The sequence below is a fragment of the Giraffa tippelskirchi genome, chromosome 7 (assembly GCF_054371585.1).
Source record: "Giraffa tippelskirchi isolate mGirTip1 chromosome 7, T2T-mGirTip1v1.2.pri, whole genome shotgun sequence".
Taxonomy (NCBI): Eukaryota; Metazoa; Chordata; class Mammalia; order Artiodactyla; family Giraffidae; genus Giraffa; species Giraffa tippelskirchi.
The window spans coordinates 59,494,823-59,514,239 of record NC_137281.1 but is presented as its reverse complement, the minus strand read 5'-3'; the positions used below and the strand labels follow the sequence as shown (position 1 = coordinate 59,514,239).

General features: G+C 48.2%; 2 long non-coding RNA genes across 2 annotated transcripts; one reads left to right on the top strand and one right to left on the bottom strand.

Annotated features, from left to right (window-relative positions):
- Positions 1–3,997: 3,997 nt before the first annotated feature.
- Positions 3,998–12,194, bottom strand: LOC145513210 (uncharacterized). The gene is made up of 4 exons (XR_014059209.1): positions 11,870–12,194; positions 11,174–11,580; positions 8,227–8,351; positions 3,998–4,164 (listed from the first exon to the last, which is right to left on the bottom strand). It is a non-coding gene; the product is annotated as an uncharacterized LOC145513210 (long non-coding RNA).
- Positions 12,195–12,326: 132 nt separating this feature from the next.
- On the top strand, positions 12,327–16,860 carry LOC145513209 (uncharacterized). The gene is made up of 3 exons (XR_014059208.1): positions 12,327–13,468; positions 14,573–14,731; positions 16,699–16,860. It is a non-coding gene; the product is annotated as an uncharacterized LOC145513209 (long non-coding RNA).
- Positions 16,861–19,417: the final 2,557 nt, after the last annotated feature.

Here is a 19,417-nt window from a genome sequence, read left to right as displayed (position 1 = left end):
TCCCCAGGCTGCGAAGCCTGATGTGAGGCTCAGCACCTTCACAAAAGTGAGAGAACTTCTTTGGTATTATTGTTCTCCAGTTTGCGAATCGCCCATCCAGCAGGTATGGGATTTGATTTTATAGTGTTTGTACTCCTCCTTTCATCTTGTTTGGCTTCTTCTTTGTCTTTGGATGTGGGGTATCTTTTTTGGGGGGTCCCAGCATCCTCCTGTCAATGGTTGTTCAACAGCTAGTTGCAATTTTTGTGCTCTCACAGGAGGAGCTGAGCACATGTCATGTCCTTCTACGCTGCCATCTTCAACTGGACATTACACTAAGTTCTCATAAATTCTTGAATCTGTTTCTAGGCCAAGGATTGGCAAACATTTTCTATAAAGAGTCAAATAGTAAATATTTTATGCTTTGCTGTCCCTATGGCCTCAGTCACAAGGACTAAACTCTTCCATTGCAGGGTGAATGCAGCCATGAACAATACAGAAGTGAATGAGAATGGCTACTCATCTAGTCTACTTATATATTTATCTTGGAGGCAATACCACATTTTCAACACTTATTATAACTTCATAATATGTCTTGATATCTGACAGAAAAAGTACCACCCCTTTTCTCTTCATTTTTAGATTTATCGTGATTATTCTTGGGCTTTAATTCTTCCAAGTCAATTTTGGAAGTGATTTTAACAAATCGTGTAAAATTTTGTATTGATTTTTTATCAGAGTTACATTGGCTTTCCAGATTAAAGGGAGGGGCATCTATCTTTACAGTATATGTTTGTGCATTTAACAAATATTTGCTTAGGGACACACAGCATTGTTCCACCTGGTATGTCTAGTTCAGATGGTGTCCCCACCTTCCCCATCATTTAAGCCAGAAAGCTCAAAGTTATCCCCTCACTCTCCCTTACCCAATCACTCTCCCTTCACCCAATCTGTCAGGTAGGTTTCTTCTTTGGGGCATCTTCTCTACCTTTACCTTAGATAACTGCTGTCACCTCAGCAGGCCCTTCCCCCAGACTTCACCGGTCCATTTCATCTCCACTATGTGCCACACAGCTCTCTCTTTCACCCCCATGCCCTTTGCCAGGACAAAGGGCACCACCCCTAGCAGAGCTCATAGGACTGTCTTTCCTCTTTCCTTCCATCCCTCACCATCCCCACCTGCATTCCTGTGGCACCTGATGCCTCAACCATGCTGCCCCACTGGCTCTCACCTGGAAGCCCCACCCCTGTTTCTACGCTTTAGTTTCTAGTCAGCAGCCGGCTCAGATGTCTTCATCTTTAGGGGCCCCACCCCAACCTTGCCCCATCCCTCTGCCCCCAGCACTGACTTCATGTACATGTTAGGGAACCATTGACTGAAACTGTCTGCCCAGCCATGCACAATAATAACCACTTGCATGAGATGTCTCACAACAGAAGGTCCTGGTAAGGAACACAGAACTAATAAGCTGTCCCCAACTGGAAGAATTTAAGAGGGGCCAACAGGAGGGAGGAGACACCAACCCATCATATGTCTGGTCAACCTCACAGAAATCCTTGCTCTAGAACCCATTTTGGCTGAATTGCACCTGCTGCCAGGAAGGAACCTGCTGCTGCTGCTGCTAAGTCACTTCAGTCATGTCCAACTCTGTGCGACCCCATAGACGGCAGCCCACCAGGCTTCTCTCTCCATGGGATTCTCCAGGCAAGAACACTGGAGTGGGTTGCCATGTCCTTCTCCAATGCAGAAAAGTGAAAAGTGAAAGTGAAGCCATTAAGTCATGTCTGATTCTTCGCGACCCCATGGACTGCAGCCTACCAGGCCCCTCTGTCCATGGGATTTTCCAGGCAAGAGTACTGGAGTGGGTTGCCATTGCCTTCTCCGGAAGGAACCTGAGTCAGACTAAATATGGGCACAAGCAAAATGACTGGCCAGAAACAACCTGGAAACTAACCCCATTACCATAAAACCTGAGACTGCAAGTCACATGTATGTGTGCTAATTCTCCTCAGTCATATCCAACTCTTTGTGACCTTATGGATTATAGCCTGCCAGGATCCTCTGTCCATGGAATTCTCTAGGCAAGAATATTGGAGTGGGTTGTCATGTCCTCCTTCAGGGGACCTTCCCGACCCAGGGATCGAACCCATGGTTCTTACGTCTCCTGCATTTGGTAGGCAGGTTCTTTACCAAAGCGCCACCTGGGAAGCAAGTCACACGGCAGAGCAGTTCTCCTGGGTTCCCTTACCCTGCTCCTCTCCACTCAAGCCCTACTTTCCAATAGTCTTTTGCTTTGTGAGCACGTGTGTTTCCTCAGACAATTCATTTTCAAGTGTCAGACAAGAGCCCGTTCTCAGGCCCTAGAAGTGGTGCCCCTTCTGGTCACATACACACCACCCAGGAGAGGGTGAGCTCTGTGAGGGGAGGCAGGCATCCTGTCTGAATTAGTCAAGGCAGAACTTGTAGCAGGAACCCCAAGATGCCACGTGTTGAAAGCACTCTTCGGCACTGGTTGCATAAATGAATGAAAGAACAGATGTAGTGATTGTGAGTGCACAGACCAGGCCCAGAGAGCCGGTGTGCACGTGCCAGGTGCAAACATGCACTCCTGGGGCCAAGGCTGCAGGGGGGTGCAGCCCTTCTTCTCTGCAACCTGTGGACCTCTGCTTTGAGCCTGAGCAAGGGCAGCCTCCAGGAGGCTGGCAGGGTAGAGGGGAAGGAGCCTGGAAAGAAAAGCGGAGATACAAATGCAAGTACATGCCCTCTCCCCCCTCCCCCTGCTTTCTTGGCGCTCATCCCTCCCTCTCAGAAAGATAAAAAGGAAAATGTGCCAGTGAGGACTGAGCCCCTCTGGGTAAGACAGTACTAGCAAAGTAATAAATGTCATGTGGGCTTAAGCAAAGTCCTCCAGGGTTACAAACCCACAGGGAAATAAGGCTGACATATGCATGGCCCTGCTCCCTGCACCCTTTTCCTTTGAAATAACTTTTCCCTGATAAGGGAGAAAGGAGGAAATAACTCAAAGATTTTTAAAAGCAAAGTTTCTGTATGCAAACCAAATGGGCTGAATTTTTATAGGCTCGTTTGGAAGAGCATAAAAAATCCACTTGTCAAGGAGCCTCTCTCTCCCAGAGCCTCAGGAGAGCGTGAAGGGACTGCTTGGAATCTAAGCTCCTCTGCATCCGTCTCCCCCCACCGCCCCGCCCACCAGAGCTGAGCCTGTCCTCCTCTGAGCCCTTCCCTGTCCCGCAGCTGCAGAGCCGAGAGGGAGGGCTCCTGTCTCAGGGCTAAGGCTCCGCACTGCAGGAGGGCAGGGAGGGCACTGCAGTGGGGTGGGGAACAACCTGCCCCTGAGGAAGCTCCTGTCCATTAAGTGTGCTCATCACAGCCCCCTCCACTGAGCTTTCACCAAGTGCCGCCGCCTGGAACCCTCTGAGGGAGGCATTATGATCATGACCCATCTTCCAGATGAGAAAACTGAGCACAGAGAGGTTAAGATCGCATGACTTAGAAGGGGAGCATTCCAGTCTGGCTCCAAAGCCCCCAGCAGTAGATGCTGTGGGTTCCACTCCTCTCCTCTGTGCCAGGCCTGGCATGGTCCCCAGCGGCTGGCTGCTGCGGTCAGAGCTGCTGAAGGCTCCCAGCTACCCCTTTCCCAGAGAATCCACCTTGCCCTGAGATGTCTGCAAGATGTGGGTCACCCCCAGGGTAGTTCACAGGGGCCAAAGATAGGGGGCTACAAAACCCAGCCCCCTGACAGGTGCAGAAAACTCTGTGGAGCCATTTACCCTCCTGAGCACCCCACAAGACCAGACATGTGGTGACTCCAGCTGAGCCCGCATCGTAGCCTGGCTTTTGCCCTGTCCTGCTTCCCTCACCCGTCAGGTTTCTTCTGAGAGCAGTCCCTCGAAAAATCCCCCCACAAGAATTCCCATCTTGGCTCTGCTTCTAGAGAACCCAACCATGCACCATGTAATCAATCGCACACTTTCATGGTAAAGTGAGACTGCTCCGAAATCACGTCCACACCAGTGGTGACGGCCACTTTATTCTGCTCACTCCTCCCCTGGTGTCCAGTGCGGGCTCCAGCTCAACACACCTCCAATCACTGGATGCATGGACATAAACGCCGCCAACCATGTCTGTGACATCCCCCTGAGCCCCTTCAGGAGCCTGCACAGAAACTGGGAATGAAAATAAGAAGGACAAACACATGTACACCCACGGCTGATTCATGTCAATGTATGGCAAAGCCACTACAATATTGTAAACTAATTAGCCTCCAATTAAAATAAATAAATTAATTTTAAAAAATAAAAAAAGAAAATAGGAAGGACAAATAAAGATTGAGGATATCACTTACTTCCTATAAATTCTTCACAATTGGTAGATACGTTTGTGTTTCTGAGAACCACAGTCTATAATGATTCTCTCCACATTATCCCAGATGAAGGACTCCCTCACCTCCCCAGAGGAGACCTTTCTCTTATTACCAGCCCAGACTGCAAGTGAGACTTTGCAGCAGGCTGGAACAGGATGGATGAACAGTGAGGCATCAGCCAACTGAGGCTTTAACAGTGAATGTCAGAGACCCTGCTGCAACTTTGATCAAGTCTGTGCTCAGAAAAGAGAGAAGGGAAAACCTAAAACCTGCTCCTTCCCATTGCCCAGCACCATTCCCTAGTGAATCTCATTTACTGACAGACAATGAAATCCCCCAGGTGGCACCTGCAGCGCATAATGACAATGAAACAACTGCTGGGAGTAAGACAGCCAAGAAGAGGGCTCCTAAGGTGACCGTCATTTGCATGAGAACAACCTCCGACAATCTCCAGTGGGGGTTATTGAAAGAGCCTTGTCCCCAGGAAGGGGATATTGTAAGGGGGTGGTGAGCTCTTTTCAGGGAAGGAACAGTACTTTGCAGAGGACTGTAAGGGGCTCCAGAGCAAGGAGCCCAGGCCACGGCTCTACCCGAGGTGAATGCCATGGCTACGCTGTCCCCAGGACCCGCTGGAAATAAAGCTATTCTCCTTGAGAGGCAGAGGCCTGAAATTCCAACATTAGGGAATCTCTCTTTGTAAGAGAAACTGTGGAGAGGCTTTGCCTCAGTAACAAGGCCTGGGAGTTAGAAGACCTGGTGGGAGGCTGAGTTTAGCCCTCATGTGTGGTGGCCTTGGGTAACCTCTGCCTCTTCCTGGGTTTCTCTGTAACACCTACAATGTTGCAATGGGGTTTTTGCAGTGCAAGAGAGATATTGGCCTCAACTTCAAATGCAACAGGGAAAAATGGGAATTTATAGTCAAGGAGCAGGTAGGGGTCAGTGGATGGAAAATTGCTAAGAGGAAACGTCAGAGGTGAGGGAAACGGGGGCTAAAGCAACCTAACAGGAGTCTTGCTGAAGGCAGGCCAGGTGACCAGACACACTGGACAGGGCAGGAGATGAGGAACCTGATCAGATATCATGGGTAGAAGATTCTGGAAAAACTAAGCGGGACTTTTGCTAAAATTGAACAATACAAACACAGACGCCTAAAAGTCAGGGCCTAGTTGAGAAGACTGTTCAGTGGAGCCTGACTGGAGTTCGGTCAAGGAGAGAATCTTCGCCAGGGGTCAGCCCCTCCCAACCACCTGGAATGAGAATGACAGACATGTGACTCTAAGAAAAGTCAGTGAAAGGGGGAGAAATGGGCGCTGAGCAGGTGGGAGAATGAGGGGCCCACTGTGGGCACACCACAGGGGGCTGCTTCAGAGGACGCATGACGAGGCAGAAGCGAAACCTGGGAGAATCCCAGACCAGCCCCACCGCCTTCCTGTAGCCAGGAAAGAGCTAGCTGTGTCCCCAAGTCACACTGATCTTTCTGAAATCACCTACCACACCCGTGACCAAGCCACATGCTTCCTTGACGGTAAAACTGAGTGGTTGAATATCCTTATCTGAGTTAGATGGAGGACAGAAACTTTACTTTCAACTCAGTTGGATTTCTCTTAATTCAGCAATTCTGTCTGGGCACTGGGCAGAAGGTAATAGCAGTGGTTTTCAGGAAATGGAGACACAAAGACCTGGGCTGAGTGCTGACCTCAGAGGGCCCAGAGCTGGGGGGTGGGGGGAGTGGGGGAGAAGGGAGCCAGGAGCAGATGGGCACAGCGAGGAGGCATGAGGCATTCCAGTGAGACAGGCAAGATGCAATGCTAACAGCAAAGCTAAGACAGTTCTGAAAGGTCTAAATACCCAGCTGGAGAGCCTGGCCTTGGTCCTGTAAGCATAGGAAGCCTTGAAGGTTATGGAGTAAGGGAAAGGTTTGATCAGAACTCTGCTTTAAAAACATGAATTTGACACTGACTTACAGAATGGAGTTGTGTGATTGGCGTGCATGTTTGTGTGTGGGTTTTGTGGAATGTGGGGAGCACTAGGAGAAACAATTAGGAAGTACAAAGGGTTGTCTGGAGGCTGCCCCAATGTCTAAGAGCAATAAGATCTCTTTCAGAGCACTTGGGGGTGGGGGGAAGTATGCTGTACTATGGGTTCGGCATTGCAGAAAGGCTTCTGTAGCCAGTCTTATCTCCAGGGATGCAAAAGCCCTGGGAAGGAAGGAGAGAGTAGTATAAATCCCATTTAACAGACATAAAATTGATTCTAAGAGGACACAAGTAACATATATCAGCAAGGGACAGAACTGGAACACATCCAGGCCACCACCCTCCTGCCATCACAGTCTGTGCAGGGGCCACCTGAGCCCCAGGGCATCACGGCTGTTCTCACACAGGTTAGGGTGGGGAACCGCCTCAACACTACTGAAGTGCTGCTAAATAAAGCAATCTGTTTGCTAATTCTCAGTATTGGTTATCTCCCTGCAGGAGTCCTGAGACCTGTGTTTCTGAGCTGCAAAGAGGCTGGCAGCTACTAAATTGTGTTTATGGGAAGCTTTTTACCTGAGGGGGTCATAAATCATTCTTGATCAATAACTGACCGATCTAGTTGCTTTGCACATTTCAAATCCTCCAGATCCATACACAGAAAGGAAAGAGAGAGGAAGGCAATCTGTTTATTGGGAAAAAATGACAGAGTAACAGGCTAATGCAACTACTTAGGCAGGCAATTACCTGTTTTGTTTTGTTTTTTTAATTGAAGTGAGAAAGTTTGAATGGTTTGCTGAGTCAGTTAAGGTCAAACAATGAAGAGTCTTGATTTGAAAGGGTCAGGTAAGGGGAGGGTCTGGTATCCAATTGAAAACTTACTACATGCGTTGCACTGTACCCCTTCATTACCCTCATAACCCTGCAAGGAGGTATCATTAGTCCCACTTCCAAGAAGAAATCTGCAGCTCATTGAAATTAAGTAGCTAGCTCAAGGTTGGTGCTGCAACCAAAAACACTCTTTCCCAGTAAGAAACAAGCAGAGTCCAAGGGTAACTGGACCTAGAGAAGCTGAGTCCCATTTCAGGATTGGGCTGGTGGCACAAGAACTACACTTGCTTGCAGGCACACTCTCAGAGGCTAGCCTTGGGCCCCCCTCACAGTTGCTGATGGAATTGCAGTATCTGTTTGGGGTCAACCTCCAAAAGGAATTAGGTGGTCTGCCATAAAGAGGCAGCCTAGATTTCCTCAGGCCATGCCCTGCTCACAGCCCCCAGTGGTCTCCCCAGGTCAAGAGGATGATGTCCTTGAGTACCCGCAAGCTGCTTTGCCAACCTCTGGGAACTTCCCTACACAGATTCACAGGAATCAGCTGGCTGGTCATTCGCCAGCAAACCCTGCCTGGCCTCAAAACCTAAGCCCTCTAACATGCTCTCTCCTGTCTCCTGTCAGTGACCAAGCTCCCCATCTTCAAGGCAACCTTTGGAGCAACCCATGTGAGGAATGTCTCCCAGGTGCTTCAGCCCAGCTCCTCTGAGCTCCAGCCCCAGCTCTCTTGGGACTCTGGCTGGCAGGGTGAAGTGGGGAAGGTTCAACCAGGCTGACCAGCGCTAGGGTAGCCTGTACTCTGGTCCCCATGAATGAGGGGCTCAACAGAGCTCCTGAAGGCCAGTAACTCCTTCTGTCTTTGGGCCCCACTGCAGGTATGAACAGGCGTCTCTCCCTAAAGAGACTGGTTTTCCCAAGGACCAGGCAGATGCAGTGAAGATGTGAGAGGGAAGATAGCCCACTTCACTCTCAGTCACTGCAAACAGAGCAACAGTTCTCAGAGACAGGATGGCGAGACAGAGGGTGAAGCCTGGCATCTTTTAAAAATGAGGAGTTTCACTCACCAAGATGTAAGCTGATGATCTGTCTCATCGAGATGATCTCAGCTGATAACCGTCTTGGAAGAACAGCGTTGGCGCAGGCCTGGGAAGGCCATTGTGATTGGAGGGTGTCCAGGCTCCAGACCTTTCTGATGTCAGAATGAGATAAAGGAAAACAGTTTTCCATGAACAACTCATTCTTCTTTATTTAAAAAACTAATTTGTTGAAAATTATTTTCTTTCTACAGTTTCACAGGTGACTATCTTAATTCTGAAAACCGTGACTAGAATTGACTAATCAGCCTTCCTGGAAAATGTCCTTATTTGGATCTCTCTAAATAAGCACTTGCATGTGGCACTGATCATCAAGAAATCCCACAGCACTGCTCAATTAGCAAACAGTTTAAGGTGACATATTGTATTTAAATAGTCTCCCTTGGAGTGACAGATGTCTGCAGTAAACATCAGGAAATTACACCCAAAGAGCCACCAGGGCTGGCCCTGGAGGTCAGAGAAAAGGCCAGTGGGCCCTTCTTCACTGAAGGGACTGTCAGCTCCAACTCCTGGGGAGCACTGCCCCCCAACCCTCAAGGGAGTTTCAATGACAGAGAAAGGGCAGTTTGCTCCAATATCCCAATGCGTCAGAGAGAGTCCTTCCTGCACAAGGCCAGGGGCAAGGTGTGCCCACAGAGTCGTGCAATAGCCTTTGTTTCTGATCCTTGCACACTTCTTGATTAATTAACTACATATACAACCTGTCTGTAGCCTTAGAGCAAGAAGATTTCAGGAGGAAAACTGCCAATTTTCCTACATGTCTCCAAACTACTTTCCTTAGCAGCTCTGACTCTCTCATCTTCTGAATGGAGTAAATGTGTGGTTCTGCCTGAGGGCTCAGGATGACAGGGACATGGAACCACTAAGGTAGACAAATGTCAGAATTCTTGGATCCTAGAGCACACTGCTTGGTGCCTTGCCAGGTCCCAGGGAACTCGGGGGAGATGGAAGGAGGGGCACCCAGCTCCTTCTGTGTCGGACAAATTAAGTGTGTTTGTTGCACACTCCCCATAGCCTGTTTCTGTTTGAATGGTGAGGGGGTCTGTCTTGTAGAGAGAAACTGAGGGGGCTAATGGTTCTACCGTGGGAACTGGTCATCTTATTTGCTCCTTCCTCCTGAATCCAGCCTCCCCTCTCTGCTTTGCTCCTTGAGGCTGACCTCCTGGGATTCCTTTACCAGAGTCCCCTTGCTGACCACCCCTGATCCATAGGAGGCCCAAGAAGCAGCCAAAGGCAGACTGTGGTCCCCAAAGCTGCCTCTCTGGACAGAGTTGGCACGTGTCACAGGAGCATAGGGGGCACTGGAGATGGCGGTGCAGGTGGGGAGACCCAGGTTCTGGGAAGCAAGAGAGCGGGAAGCGTGGACAGGGAACGCTGCCTGCCTTTCCAGTCCTACCAGGATCAAGCCCTCAGCCACTGCAGCCACTAACCCCACCATGGTGCGCCCTGAGGGAGAATTCAGGATGGAGGAAAATGGGACATATTTTGTGCTTTGGATACTGGCCCTAGATAGTTAAGATATATACCTAAGAAATAATTTCAAAGAGCCCAGACTCTTACTGACACATTTTCCCATACATGCATGCATGCGTGCTCAGTTGCTTCAGTCGTGTCTGACTCTTTGTGACCCTATGGACCATAGCCCACAAGCCGCCTCTGTCTGTGGGATTTTCCAGGCAAGAATACTGGAGTGGATTGCCATGACCCCCTCCAGGGGATCTTCTTGACCCAGGAATCAAACTCGCATCTCTTGTATCTCCAGCATTGCAGGCGGATTCTTTACTCACTGATCTCATACATAGAAAAGCACTAAAATCATTCTCTTGAGATGTCTCTTTTTATTTCCTTGTTGGTTTTTTTGTTTGTTTTTTGCTATTAACAGTAATCTTTTTATGTTTGACTACATGGTTTGGGGTTTTGTTTTCCAGCAAAAATTTCCTCTACATCCTGGCTTCTCCTTTATGTCTTGGGAGCAGTTTGCTGAAGCTGGAGCTCCAATACTTTGGCCATCTGATGCAAAGAATTGACTCATTGGAAAAGACTCTGATGCTGGGCAAGATTGAAGGCAGGAGGAGAAGGGGACAACAGAGGATGAGATGGTTGGATGGCATCACCGACTTGATAGACATGAGTTTGAGCAAGCTCCGGGAGTTGGTGATGGACAAGGAGGCCTGACATGCTGCAGCCCATGGGGTCACAAAAAGTCGGACACAACTGAGCGACTGAACAACTGAACTGAACTGAACTGAGCAGTTTCTTAGAGCTATCTGAGAGGCCGTCTCCTAGGCTAAAGTCCTCACTCAGTAAGTCCTCACTGAATAAAACTAAACCCACAACTTTTAGGTTGTGCATTTTTCTTCAGTTGACAAAAGGAAAATTCTGCATTAGGACCAAGGTCACTGCACTATAGAAGAAAGACCATCATCATCTCTCTCTCCCTCCTTCAGCATTTCCTCTCTAAAGAGGCAACACCTCCTAGAGGGCCATCAGCAGCTTCAAATTTTTTCTCTTGCTTTTAAAAAAATTAACATTAATACTTTTATCACTTTATCAAGGATTTCTTTCTCCTAACTTTATTGAGATATAATTGACATACATTGTGTAATATTGATCTGATACACTTATGTGTTGCAAAGTGATTATCACTATAGCCTTAGCTGACACCTCTTTCATGTCACATAATTATCATTTTTTTGTGTGTGGTAAAGAACATTTAAGATCTACTCTCTCAGCAACTTTCAAGTATATAACATAGCGTTGTTAGCTATAATTACCGAGCTGTATATTCAATCCTCAGAACTTATCCATCTTAAAACTGCAAGTTTGTACCCTTTAACCAACACAGTCATACACACACCACCACCTCTTCCCAGCCAACCCCTGGCAAGCCCCATTCTACTCTTTTTGTGAGTTTGACCTTTTATAGATTATACATGTGAGTGCTGTTCGTCTTTCTCTGCCTGACTTGTTTCACTTAAAATCATGCTCTCAAGTTTCATCCACGTTGTCACAGATGGCAGGATTTTCTTTTTTCTAACGCTTGAATAATATTCCACTGTATATGCACATCATGCCTTGATCCAGTCATCCACTGACAAACACATAGGTTTTCTTCCATGCCTTAGGCCTTATGAACAATGCTACAATGAAACGTTTCTCTTTCAATTTCTCTCCCTTTCAAACTGTGATTTTATTCATATCTGAGACAAGGGAAACCCAAGCCTGGTCCTTTGTGAGCCGCAGATGCTGAAAAATGCTGACCGCAGGAGCTCAGATGTCTTCCTAGGGTTCGAAATTACACACCACAGAGGCCTTTGCCTAATTCTGAAGAAACGGAAAGTTTCAGATGGAGCAGAGGGGAGAACTTTTTAAGCTGAAAAATTAAATGTATTTATCTGCTACATGTTCTCCAGCCTGCTAAATGTCTAGATGTTTAGAGGATCTGTCAGGATTTAGCCCAACCTCTCCCACTTGTAGCTGGGCTGTTAAATCTAAAAACATAAACTAGACACTCCAAGTTGCCATATAAAAAGCCCTCATACAAACTATCCCTTGTGGGATTGCCCTAAACCCTAATGTTACTGCAGATGTGGTGAGTTGCTTCCAGCCTCACATGATGGGGATGAAAGCTCTGTAACTCCAGCCACTGTTGTATAGAGGCAGCCTGGACCCAAGAACTCTTCACGCTTGTGAGGAAGGCCTCTAGAGTCTGTCTGCTGGTTGAGAAGCGGGTGTGACATACAGTAGTTTGCATTTCATGTATCTGCAGGGGGTGAGGGGCCTGACTCAGACGCCTGCACCGAGGGCCAGGTCACTAAGCTTTGTGCAGACTTGAGCCCCTGGGAGGTGAAAGCAGGAGGCACAGTGAGCTCTCAAGGATGGCTAAGAGGCAGCTGGCCCTTCCCTGCAAGACTGGGTGAGATGGCAAGAGGCGCTCTGCTCAGCAAAGGGAAACCACTTATGCATCAAGGGTCTGGGCAGACATGTCACAAAGGCCAACTGTGGGTTTACAGAGCCAGGTCATAACCCCAGCTCCACTACTCACCTGAGCCCAACCAAGCAGCGGCCCCACTTAGAGCCTGTCTATGTACCAGTGGGAGCTGTACTCCAGGACCCAATCCTCTTCAGGAAGAGGCCGTGGATCTTTCCCTTACTGGTCTTAAGTCCAACCTGCATCCCGACCAAAACCCAAGGATTCCATCATGTGAGTGTTCTGACCATGAGGAGCATTTGGCTTCCAGCTCTAAAGGACAGTGTGTCCGCATAGATCTCAGCACGACGGAGCTCAGGCTTGATTTCCCCCGTGCCTCAGCAGCTCACCGGATTGGCCTAACCTCCAGGCTGGGATGGACAGGGTTTAAAAGAAAATAATGGAAGCTCCTTTATTGATGACTGACTATGAACCAGAGACTGCTCTAAGTGCTTCTCACACTGTTAGCTTCAGAACCTCTGAGTATCTGCAGATTATGAGGAAGCCAAGTACAGAGGGTAGAGAACCCACCTGAGGGCAGGCAGCCAGCATGAGTGGAACTCTGGCAGCCCCTTTGAGCCCTGTGGTTCAGGATTTGAGAAGAGTTCTGTGAGGCAGCAGTCTTCATGCCCATTTCACAGATGAGGAAGCTGAGCCTGGAAAGGGAACGTTACTTGCCTGAGGTGGCACATGGCCCAGAGCCAGAGCCAAAGGCAGAAGAGGGTTTACCCACCAGCAGCACTGCCCCGGGGTCTTTCTGACCAAGACCAACCCTTTGGTCTTGGGTGGAGATTCTCCTGCTTCTGACAGATGCCACTTTGACCATCACTCGTGGCTCCTCTAGCAGAGGATTCGTTATGAGAATATACAGCAGAGGCAGCCCAGCAGGGCCCGCCAGCTTCCCCAGCCAGAATCCGGCTTCTGTCCCTGACCTTGGGGCAGAGTTGGGGCAACTCAATAACACAGTAGCTAATATGCATTGGGTGCCTGCCAAGGGGCTGGCACTGTGCCCAGCTTTACGGCATGTCACCTCCTGCTATCTGTGCCAACCCTGGAAGGAAGGCATGATTGCTTTCGGCTTATGAATAGAGAAACTGAAGAATAGAGATGTTCAATCATTCGCTACAGGTGCTGCAAAGGAAGGGGCAAACCTGGGAGAAACCAGAATCAAGAGGCTCCAACCACACACAGCGAGCTTTGAGTCACCAGGGGTACCTGGAACACTGGCTCCGCTGCTGTCAGGTACAGATGGGGGATGGACAATTGAAAGAGCTCCCATCTCCAAGGAGCTAACAGCCTAGGGTAGGAGACGATATATACAGAAACCCATAGTGCAAGGCAGGCTGTTTCAAGCATCTTCAATGGAGAGCAGCTGATGGGAGCCCTTGATTTCTCCCACAGACAATCCAAAGAGGTCCCTGCTGCAGCTGCCACAGTGCCCATCCCTTCAGTTCAGACTGACATCTATAGCAGGAGCTGTAGCTCCAGTAGGAGGAAGAGCTAGGTGCCCACCTGACACCAGTCTTAGTCACAAAGGGAAGCTGCAGGGCCTATTTCTAGACAATACACCATCCATGACACTCTACACATGGTCTGAACTTGCTTCAGCACATGAAGAACAAGATCCCAATTTCAATCAATGCAGACCTGTCTCTCTCTGATGCATTTCAAAGTTTTGTCTACAAAACACTGCTTATTTAGGGATGGGGGTGGGGGGTGGGCGTGCCACCCTCATGAGACCAGGCAGCTCTCATGTGAACTTGCTCTCCAGGCTGGCACCACAGTGCTTTGATCCTGGCTCCTTGTGTGCACGCACAATGAGACAAAGTAGAAAGCTGAATGCAGGGCCTAGCCCGTGCCGGGCACAGCCAGCATCCAAACCTTCTACTGTAGACTGAATGTCTTCATATGCAGACTTCATATGTTGCAGTGCTACTCCCCAAGGTGATATATGAAGAGTTGGGGCTTTTGACAGGCTCTGCTTTCATGAATGGGATTAGTGATCCCATAAAGGAGACCCCAGAGAGATCCCATACCCCTTCCAACATGCAAGGACGCATGAACTGTCTACGAGGCAGGAAGCAGGTCCTCACCAGAACCTCACATTGGCACCCTGATCTCCAACTTCCAGCCTCTAGAACTGTGAGGAATAAATTTTTGTTGTTTATAAGTGACTCAGAATATGGTACCTGGTTATAGCAACCTGAGTGGACTAAAACACCTTCTGATGGAAATTTCCAAATAATGAAAACCAAAGGCTTACAGTGATGCTTTCCCATTTGAATCAAAATTCAATTATTCTCTGTTCCCTCCTTGCCCAATTTACATGTCTTTTTGGATTCCAAGAACTGGACATTGCATCACAGACCCCGAATCATGAGCGATTCACCTCCACATGAGTTATTATTTTGCCTGAGACGGTTGCATTTGAAAATCAAACAGCTATTTGGTGCGGGGATTGGAAAGCAACCACAACCATGTCTCAAAGTTGTGAGAAACCGAAAGGTGGGAAATGGTGAAAATGTCTATGATGTTTTTGGCACCACCAATATGTCCCTCACACATGCACAACCGCAGACTCGTTCCTCTCTTTTTACTGTAAAGGCGATTTCCCTGAAGTATTTTTAAGCTGAATAGATTCACTACAAGCTGGTGAAAAATTGCTCGCTACAAGAGATCCAGTTTATTGGCAAAAATCCAGCAACCCAACGTATTGGTAACTAGCTTGGTAATAAGTCTCTTCCATGTAGATTGGCTCATTATTATCCATTTTTGTCAGCTCTCTCATGAGTCTTGATCTGCTCCCCTACTTTGGCTCCTGTGCAGGAGAAGGGGAGAAGCTAGCTCCACGCCCACACCAGGTACCAGAGACCTGTGCCTGGAGGGAGGGAGAGAGAGGGGCAACAGTCTCCTTGTTGTAACAGCCTTGAATTTAACGTTCCGAACAGAGAGATGTTAAGGAGACTTGCAATGAAGTGTTATAAAAACAGAGTTTGATTGAAAGAGCTGGCACATAATGCAAATGAACATTTTGTCCCATGATTCATTGCTATCAGGAGAACTAAATTTGTACAGCCCAGAGGAAAGATGACTAATGGGAGGCATAGTAATTGTCAATTTATACCTGCAAAGAATTAATCAAGAGGCCTGGAGGAGACAGCACTCTGTAGCCACTTTAGGTGTATATGCTGGGAGCAGGCAGTGCGGGAGGAGCTGGGGAAATTAAGCTACATAGTAGGAATGACTGCAATAACACCAGGGTCCATTAGCCATAGACATCACCTCCACGGCAGGGTGACAGTTATCACCCCAGAAGTCTGCACAAATAGATCTTGGGGAACAGATGGCAATTTTTGTGAAGATTTATGGATTTGATGGTGCACATGGAAGGCTCTGGGGCTCAATTTCCTCCTCTTGGGGCTCCCTCTCAGAAATCCCTAAGACACCTCCTTTGCTTTATTCAAACAAAAACTTCTCCACTAATTCTACTCATCTTAGAGCACTGACTTCAAAATACTCCATGTCCAGTGTGATGATGTGGAGCCAGAGAGAATATTTCATCCTTAAATTCAGCAACTGATTGAGCACCTATTCAGTGCCAGGTGGTGAACAGGGAAACGTCTTTGCCATCATGGGCTCACGTGCTGAGTGAGGGGAGAGGAGAGGACCCCAGAGGCAGGCACACCTGCCTGAGAGATACTGGCATAGCCAGGTCTTACCTGATGCCCCAGGAGAACAAAATCCAGGGAGCAGCTCTGGCCCAGGTTTGCAGAGTAGGCCCTGAGCAAATCAGTCCCCTTTCCTGCAAGAGTCTGGCAGTTGCCCAAAAGTCACTTGAGGATTCAGACTCTGGGAGTGAAGGCCTGAGACCCTGTCACCTCCTTGGGGTGCCTCTTCATTCTGAGCTCAGTCCCTGCACTCTGGTGGAGCACAAGCCAGTGAGATGAATCACTCAGTAATATTTTCAATTAGTTACTGACGTCTACAAACTGGAAGGTGTCACACACATTCAGAGTTCCAGTGCTACATTTTTTTTAATGTAATCTAACTGCACAGGACAGCTGAGGCTGCCGGGGCTGACACTTCGAGCTCCAGTTTGCCACAATTCTCACTGCTCCCTTTTCAATCTCTCGTTTTGCCAACACAGCTCCTGCAGGAATTTAATATTTCTGCTCCTAGGCTAAAATGACCAGAAATACAAGGTGGCTGGCCTGTATCAGCTTAGGGTCTGCAGAAACGTCTCTAGCCAACAGTAATTCAGTGTTTTAATTTGATTAATATCATCATAATAATTAGAATAGACTTCTCTCTTTTGCAAACCAATGGTCAAGTATACAATTACCCTTCCTTTAGGCCCCAGGCTCTGACTCACTGGCAGCCCAAAGTCAGTAATGCTAGATGAGCTTGTTTGTAACTCTAGCTGAGCTTGTTTATAACTCTAGATGAGCTTCTTTGCTCTCTTCTCTTTCCAGGAGATGTACACCACTCAACCCATGTGTCCTTCACCGTGACTATTAGTAGGCTGGGACCTCGTGTAGAACTACGAGACAGCAGGTCAAAATTCAGCTCAAGGATTTGTCATGTGTATCCCTCTCCCCTCTACCCTGATTGATTTTTTGACCTATATTTCTGCCAAGTGGGTTTTCCATGTCTCTTAAAAAATATATCCACACTTCACCCAGTCCTTTTTGAAAGAAGCAAAAACAAGACCTGTAGCAGCAATGCAGTGCAGGACATAAGAGATACTGGTGCTGGTCCCTGCTTGAGAGCAAGGGGGCAATTAAAAGGAGACACCAGGTACAATGTAGGCAGCTGGAAAATGAGCTGCCAGGCAGCTCAGGGGAGCAAAGCCCATTAGACAGAGCAGACGGAAGTGCATTTGATGTTATCCTTCCAATGTGTCAACACAGTGATGCCCCCTGGGGGGGGGGGGTACTGCAGGTACTGGAAGATACAGGGAGGAATGAGAGCAGGTTTCCTTCTCCAGGAGTTCAGTAGAAGAAACATCCTTCACAAGGAAAGCCTATCACCACCGCCAGGAGGCACCGTGCATCCCCTTGGCCACTGGTGACGGCACAGTTGCAGTGGCTGACACTCTGTGCCTGACAGAGTCCCAGGTCAAGTGTGGGGGCTTCCCCATCACTAGGGCAGCCCCCAGTCACTGGCAGACAGAGCCTCACCCTTCTGCTGTCCCAGCAAGACGGTTTTGAGGCACATTCCGCATGGTTTCTCAGTGGGCCCGAAAGGTTAAGCCGAGGTGCCTACAGAAACAAAGTGCCCTCAACCTCCACTCCACTGACTTTTCTCCCTTCCCCATCTTATTTCCCCACTTTCTGGGATCAGCTCTGAACAAACTACCTGCACTCAAGTCCTTACTCCAGGATCTACTTTTCAGAGACTTCCAACTCAGTGCCAGAGGAGTATAACAGATTGAATTGTGAGCTAACAGGTCAGGAAAGGCTTTAGGGACCTTCTGAACTAGGCTAGACCTTGGTGCACAAATAGAGAGGGTAATGGAGGAGAGATTCATTCCAAGTGGTGGGCACAGCATGAGCTGTAGAGAGAAGGAATACAGATGTGAGAGTGAACAGTATGCCATTAATTTACAGGCTATGTGATGAACCAAAGAAAATGGAGTTGGAAAAAGAGAGTGTGCCTGGATCACCAGTAGGTCTGAATGTCCCCTTGTGGAGTATAGACTTCGTTTTGTAAATGTTGATGTGATGTGATGTGTTGGTGAAATGGTGTGATTTGTATAAGGCAGTTGTGGAGGCAAGAAGGAGCTGGATGAGGATGAGGACACAGGTTGTCTTCTGGGCTGCCCCGGTGAAACGGGCATGCTCGCCCTGTGGTCAGATGGCCCTCGTGGAGGCCTTGGTCCTATGTGTGGTGGTCTCTGGCTAGGCACCCGTGCCCCACAGATGGCAGGCATGGCCCAGCTCTGTCAGAGTTCACAGCTGAAGAATCGTAACTGGTGGCAGACAAATAGCTCTGGTCCACAGGCTGGCAAGGGGAGCTGACTTAGGGTCTCCAGGTGAACAGAACCTGAAGTAGTAGGCAGTAGTGTGAACAGGCCCCAGATGGCACGTCCCACCACCTGTCAGCCAGACGGGCACCCTGATGCTCCTGAGTGGGATCCCACATGCTATTGATGGAGCAGAGCTGCCCTCCTGTCTGAGGGTAGAGGATGCCAGAATAACCAATGGAAAAAAATGTTTAAGAGTTAAAAAAAATAATAACAAAACTGTAGAAATAAATCAAGCATTCACATTTTATTTGCCCACAAGACGCCAAATGATCATTTTGACTCTCTTCTCTACATTTACAGTGGCCACAGTTCACAGGAGCCTAACTGTGTGGCAATGACAAAGAGCAATGATGGAAATGTAGCTGTGGGTTTGATTTCTAGGTCAGCTTTTCTGACTGCCTAGCTCCCCCAGCCCCATTCCCACGGGAGCCCTGGTTCCCATGGGATCAGTGTTCCTGGAAGAACTTGAGGTCAACTTTAGAAAATTACATCTCCCCGTATTCACAAATGCCCATCCACACAGAGCCACTTTCTATGCAAGAGCCTATTTCTTGCTTTAAAGTGAACTTTTATGAAGTGTCTTCTAAGAGATACAAATTACATAGGCTGTTCATAGATAGTCTTCTAAAATAATGTTTCAAATTCAAACAACTTTGGGAAATTATGTGTTGAGCAAAATTAGACAGGTTTCTTTACTGTAGGACATTAGAGCCTTCAATGCGCTCCTGAGTAGCTACACAATTTGTGGGGCTTGGTGCAGAATGAAAACACCGGGCCCCTGGTTCAAAGATTATGAAAAATTGCAAGAAGACAACTGCAAAGAATTATGCCAAGCGCAGGACCTTCCTGAGCATGAGGCTACAGCAGTCCCACGGCTGTGAAGTCACCCACACACCATGCTGCATCACTGTGGCTCTCCAAGCGAATAAAGGGGAACAGACAAGGTCGAGATGTGTTCAAAAGTATTCAACCCTGGAACTGCAGTTCCACAAAACACACTCAGGAAACTCCTGCTTTAAGCCAATGAATTCCCATTTTCCTCTTACCTCTGGGCTCCGATACTCAAACATTGTAAACAGGAGCCCCGTGGGACAAACATACATGGAAAGGGAAGGCCCTCTTGCACTGCTAGCCCCCTCCTCTGCTGGTTTCTGTACTGGGGG